This window comes from Artibeus jamaicensis, unplaced genomic scaffold (genome assembly GCF_021234435.1).
Source record: "Artibeus jamaicensis isolate MK-2021 breed Jamaican fruit bat unplaced genomic scaffold, CSHL_Jam_final scaffold_286, whole genome shotgun sequence".
Lineage (NCBI taxonomy): Eukaryota > Metazoa > Chordata > Mammalia > Chiroptera > Phyllostomidae > Artibeus > Artibeus jamaicensis.
The window spans coordinates 3,037,012-3,043,614 of NW_026522034.1; the positions used below are offsets into that span (position 1 = coordinate 3,037,012).

Sequence of the window (6,603 nt, forward strand, 5' to 3'; positions counted from 1 at the left end):
CCAACATTCCTTTGCTATCAGACAGCAGTTCTGGCCGGATCCTGCCCCTTGCCTTGCCTTAGGTGGTACCAAACCTGCCTTGAATATTGTAGAATATTTGGTTCCACCAGGAAGGTCACAGGATAAACAACCTGTCAGTCACTAGGATCTGACTCCAGGGTTCTTTGTACAGAGGTAGTTGTATGACATTTCAGATTTTTGTGCTTCCCTAGAAAATATGTATGAAGGAAGCTTCAGGAAGAAAAAGGCAGTGAAGCAGCCACTAAATTGGGACTAAAAAACCAGGTATCTGGTTTTAGTGGTCGTGGTAGTGGTTAACATATGTTGTGTGTGGTAGTAGTGGTAGGTGTTGTGTGTGGTGGTGGTGGTTGTGTTGTGGTGCTGGTACTTACTGGGCTGTGTCATATGTGGTGGTGGTATGTGGCGGTGGTGTGTAGTATATGGCACGTTACGTGTGCTGTGTGGTGGTGGCATGTGTGGTTATGTGGTGGTGGTGGCAGTGGTGTGTGTGGTGGTGGGGTGGTGGTGTGTATGGTAATAGTGTGTGGTAATTGTGTGTGATGCTGGCGCTGTGTGTGGCATGTGGTACTACTGAGTGTGTGCTGGTGGTGGTATATGGTATGTGTTGATGGTGTGTGGTGTGTGGTGTTAGGGTGTTTCAGGAGGTAAATGCCAGTGAATTGGGGGACCTAGTTCTGGGGCAGCAGCAACCTCTTTGGTAGCTGTAGGGCAGAAAGAGAAAGGGTGACTGACCCTGGTATTCCCATGTATAAAATGAAATTGAATATCTTAGTTGAGCCTATCATGATGCTGCTGAGTTAGGAGGGCAAAATAAGATCAAGAAAACCCTGCAGTCCACAGAATGCATCACACATATATAACCCGAATGTAATCTGGGGCTCCCTGTGGCTCAATACTGTACAGATCGTGTGAAAGAACCACACACTGGTAAAGGAACCTAAAAGGTTTTTAAAAGATTTTTAATTTTTAAAAAGATTTTTTTTTTTTTAGAGCGGAAGGGAGGGAGAATGAGAGGGGGAGAAACAACAATGTGCAGTTGCCTCTTGCACGCCCCCTACTGGGGACCTGGCCCTCAACCCAGGCACGTGACCAGACTGGGAATTGAACCAGTGACCCCTTACTTTGCAGGTCCACACTCAATCCACTGAGCCACACCAGCCAGGGTGATGTTTTAAATTTATTTATTTTAATTAATTATTTTCTGTGTCCCCCCATTCACAATACAGACCAGGCAAAGGGCCTGCGCTGAGGTGTTCATGGGGTGGGTTCACTCTACCTCCTCCTCCTCCTGTACAGGCAGTGTAAGAACACAGACTGTGGTAAGCACCAGGAGGCCTAATTTTTATTTATTTTTAGAGAGAGGGAGAGGAACATCAATGGGTGGTTGCCTCTCATGTGCCCCCCGCCCCACCAACCGGGGGCCGGGCCTACGACCCAGGCATGTGTCATGACTGGGAATCGAACCAGTGACCCTTTGGTTTCCAGGCCGGCACTCAATCCACTCAACCACACCAGCCAGGGCAGGAACCCCAATCTTTACTTGGGTCTCTTGAACAACATCAAACTCTGTCCAACTCATAATTCTCAGCAACATTCATTGAAAATCCTTTTACCCCCATCCCCATCTTCTCGTACCTCTTACCAGCTCTGAGACGCTACAAGCCCATCCCAGCTGTGGCCCGACTCCGGGCCACCTACATGGCTCTGCTGCCACCCCCTGCATGCAGGCCCCTCTCAGCACTCTAGGTTAATGGAGTCTCTTCTCCTAGTTTTAGTTTCCCTCTCCCTTAACCCATTACCTGATTTGCCACAGCAAAGACGACTCTGGGACCAATCCCGAAGCAGGACTCCTTTCCTCTTTCTTCCCATGTACTCAGTTGTGTACCTCAGTTGGCCTTTTCTAATTCTACACCACAAAATGCCCAAGAACCATGAAGGCAGACTGAACAATCCTGAGAGAAAAAACCGGTAAGCAAAGCATCGCATTTTTTAGAGGGTGGCACTGGGGACTTAATCATCTTGCCCAACACACACACAACTGTCATAAAGTTCCTCACTCCTCCACTGTCCACACGGACTGGTCTTACATCATGCTGATTTTCTTTCACATCGTCACTCAGTTTTGCACTCCCTCCCTCCCTCTCCAGACCCACAGATGTGGCCAAGGCCTCGGCACAGCCTGGCCTCCTGGTTTAGCGTCTGGCTTTCTCGCTGACTCCAGCTTCTCAATTTTCCAACCTGTCCCACAAACCTCACAGCTGACTTTTACCACACTCGGCAGGCACCATGCTTCCCTAGTCCATGGAGTCCAAGTTTGCACTTGGGAACCTACATCAAGCACGGGGCAGCACCTCTGCACTCTTCCTATCTGCTTCGGCTGCACTGGGCCTCCAGGAAGCACCCACCTGAGTTCGGACACCTCCAAAAGGCCACCCTAATTCCCTTTCGATTCTGAACCACAGCACTTAAAAGTTTGTACCATACAATCTCACTTCCGGTTTTCTCTTTTGATTATTTTAAAACTTTGAGTTTTCTTCCCATAAGCCATAAGCTGAGTTCAGGCACTTCAAAGGCATTGTAAGAAGCATGCAGAGGTCCTCAAAGCCATCTTCCTCTATTAGCTCACGACAAGAAAAACAGACCTGTGTCCACTCCAGGGCCTTAATGGAAATCTCCAGGTCTCCCTGCCGAGTCACTTTTAAGAACTTCTGAGTAACAGGGAAGAAGGAGCCCTTTTTTAAAAAGCATGTATTCAACTGCTTTTGCAGTAGATAATTTATTCAGCTGGCTCAAAACTCAAAATGAAGTCAGCCAGTTCCCCTGCTGAGTGGCAAACATTGTCTGGTTTCTTGTTTATTTTTCAATAGGTATCTGATGCATGTATAAGCCAAGATGAACATATTCTTCTTTTCTCACTTTTTAAATACACAGCTAGTATGCAATACTCATTTTCTGCATCTTACATTTTCTTTTAAGCAATGTATTTTAAACATCCTCCATACAAGCTTCCCCACACTTTGCCTTGTGCCCATGTAGAGTTACATGTAGGAATGACCCTAATTTATTTAAGCAATCTCCAGCTGTTAGTGAGGGTGTCTCCAGTCTTTTACTACCATTGACAATGCTGCAGTGAATAGCCTGGCTGAAATATGAGGTCTGTCTGGAAAAAGTCCAGTCATTGCAGTCATTGTTTATAATGAGAATGTTGCACGACATCAATGTAATCTGAGAGCCAAGGAGAGGAGACTGGAATGTACATGCATGAACAATGATGACTTCACTGTTTTAGGCACTGAGGATGGTAGATGCTGTTGAGTGAGCATGTGCACTGTGTGGCCGTCACATTCAAAACGACTGAGCAAGTACAGCAACAAATCTGCACCAAATTTTGTGCTAAGCTTGAACATTCCTCTGCAGAAACTATTCGGATGATTCAGAAGGCCGAAGCTATGAGCAACTGGTGATTGGCAGCTTCATAATGACAATGTGTCCTCTCATGCATCACATCTTGTCGAGTTTTTTTTGAGAAACATCAAAAACCCAGATGACTCAGCTCCCCTACAGCCCAGATTTGGTGCTCTGTGACTTCTGGCTTTTCCCTAAACTAAAATCACCTGAAAGGGAAGAGATTTCAGACCATCGATAAAATTCAGGAAAATACGTCAGGACAGCTGACTGGGAGAACTGTGTGAGCTCCCAAGGTGCCTGCTTTGAAGGGGACTGAGGCATCCTCATCCTATGTACAATGTTTCTTGTATCTTTTATCTTCTTCAATAAATGTCTCTATTTTCCATAGTTCATGGCTGGCTACATTCTGGATGGACCTCATATAACGTCATATATGTTGAGTGTCTCTGTGGGACAAATCCTAGAATTTCTAGGTAAGGTAATATGTGATTTTTGGAAGATATTTTTAGATTGCTCCCTAAAGAGCAAAATGTGAAGGTGCCCATTTTCCACATTCGTGCTAATAGGTGAAACTTATTTCAGTGTAATTTGATTTACACTGCTCTCCTTATGAATGTAGTTCAGTAGCTTTTTATAGTCAAGGGTGTGTTGTGTGTCAGTATGTACTGTTTTTATCCTTTACTCACTTTTCTAATCAATGTACAGGAGTTCTTTATGTATTAGGGGATTAGATCTTTGTTCTCTGAACTACAGATAATTTCCCCACTTTGTTTGTCTTTTGACCTTGCCTTTGGGCTACTGCTAGGCAAAATTATTTTTCTATAGTCAAATTTACCAGCCTTTGCTTTTATGGCTCCTAGGTTACGTGTGTCTTGCTCAGAAAAGAACAGGACTGACCACCCTCCCCCCGATTCCCTGATACACCTTTTAAAATTTTGTCAGTATAAGAAGCTTGGAACGACTTACCAGGTTTAGTGAGGAAGAGGGCAACTCTTCCCCTCCAGCAGATCCCAGTTTTACGGGGACACACAGTAAACTCACTACTGCAATACTGTGTTATAATCAATGAAAAGGGGCACAATAGGTACCGGCCTGCGTTGGCCAGAGAAGGCTTTCCAGAGGAGGTGGCCCCCTAGGCACACCGGAGGCATGGGGAGGAGTTAGCCAGATGAGGAATGACCTTCCAGTAAAAGTAGCAGCGTGTGCAAAGGCAAGAAGCAACAAGACTCTGTCAAGGTTGTCCAGTTTGGCAAATGGACAGAGAGCCCTGCAGGGTAGGTGTGTGGTAAGAGGTGGAGCTAGAAAGGAAGGCAAGGGCCATATAACAGAGGGCCAAGTATATCCTGCCCAGGAGCCAGGGCCTTACCCTGAGGCAGTGGGGAAGCGCCAGAGGGCCACATCGGCCTGTGGAGGAAGAACTGACAGTTCGGTGTGGAGGCTACGCCCTGGCTCGGAGGTTTCTTGCCAACAGCAGCAGTCCCAGCAGCCTATAGGCTCCAGAGGCCAAACAAAAGTACAAATTTCAGACCCAAATGTTTTATCCTGTCAAACTCCCAGAATTCTACAAAAATCACCAGGAAAGCCTGGCCCAGTGGCTCAGCTGGTTGGACCACCATCCCATACACCAAAAGGTTGCAGATTCGGTCTCCAGTCAGGGCACATACCCGGGTTGTAGGTTTGATCCCCAGTCTCTCTAAAATCAAATAAAACTATTCTCAGGTGAGAATTAGAAGAAGACAATCAGCAGGGAAGCTAGCATCTTCTCTAAGAAAGATTTCTGCCCAATGACAACTTCAAGAGCTTTACCTCAGAAGGGAAGCCGTGTTTACCTTTTCAATCTCAGCGCCCCTCCAGCAGCCAGGTTAATGCAACTCAGGCTCTAGGCATAGCTCAGAGAACTGGGCCCTTCAGCTCTAGCCAAAGACCTAGAGCTGCAAAGATCACTGTGTTGCCCATGCAATATGGGTGACAGAGCTGCAGGACTGCCACAATAGGGTGGCAGACCCCAAGTGATGGGGTCCCCAGCTGGCCCACATCCAAGGGAATCTCTTTTTCCTTCCAGCTAACAAGGTTCAATCAGCTCTGAGTAGCCAGAGCTGTTTTCAGAAGTATCAGGGAAATCTACAAATTTCTCTGCTGCTGTGACCTTCTATCAAAACAGGTATTTTGTAGCAGGACTCCTGGGCAACTGTCTTCCCAAAAGTGTCCAGCACAGAGGCTGTCCCACAGTAAGAACTCAGTAAATGATAGCAGTTGCTGTTAAAACTGGAAAGCCTCACCATTCATTAGCAGGGTGCTGAGGGAAAGGAAGGACCATGTGGACAGGAGGAGGGATGTTCATTCAAGTGGAACTTTGCGATCGTCTCTGGATTCCAATTCTCCATGCCTTCCTCATACCCCGACCTCCAAACCAGTCAAAGAGGCTGGTTCTTAAAAGCTGCCATTTTAGTTATATTTCCTTCAGTGCCCGAAGGCAGTTTTATCTCAAAGGGTCACTCGATTATGTCAAATGATATAGAAAAAAAGGCTCTTGGAAGCTGCTGGAGGATTTGGTTCTAGCCAGCAGGCTTCCTGGTGCCCCCTGACAGCACCTCTACCCTCAGTGGTCTAGAGGCACACGCAGGGTCCGACTCACCCCTGGCCTGGAAGGCAGGAGGGCAAGACGCCAGCCCTCCAAAAGGCAGACAAGTTCCAAATAGGCAGACAAGCAACTTCTCAGTGCAGCCACAGAATAGCATTTAGGTCAAGGGCAGAATGTAGAGCGTGTCTAGTGCTGAGCAGGTGTCTAGGTGTCTGCTTTCCCACCCGTGTGTGTTGTGGCAGGAGGAGGGAGGCAGAGACACTAAGGTTCTATCTTAGGTGCAGCAAAAGTGACGAGGACACCAAGAAACAAGGAGCCAAAGACCCAGGGCAGGTTCCAACTCTGCTGGCCGTGTGCCTGTCACGTGCATAAGGCACCACATCTGCTCTGGGTCGCGATTTTATTTTTCCCAAAATGAGATAGTCTACTTCAGTAAATGTTAGGAACACTCACTAGTATGTATACATATCTAGCTTTAACTTCCATTTATTTGACATTTAGTACGTAGGAGGAACTCAGTGGGGTGGTTATTCTGCACAAATTATCTGATTTGATCCTCTCAACAACTCCGTGAGGGTAGGGCAATACAGATG

The 6,603-nt window shown here is 46.8% G+C and overlaps 1 non-coding gene across 1 annotated transcript; it reads right to left on the bottom strand.

The window, feature by feature from the left end:
• Positions 1-1,222: 1,222 nt before the first annotated feature.
• Positions 1,223-1,357, bottom strand: LOC119046572 (small nucleolar RNA SNORA51). Its single transcript, XR_005082010.2, has one exon. It is a non-coding gene; the product is annotated as a small nucleolar RNA SNORA51 (small nucleolar RNA).
• Between the last annotated feature and the right edge of the window lie 5,246 nt (positions 1,358-6,603).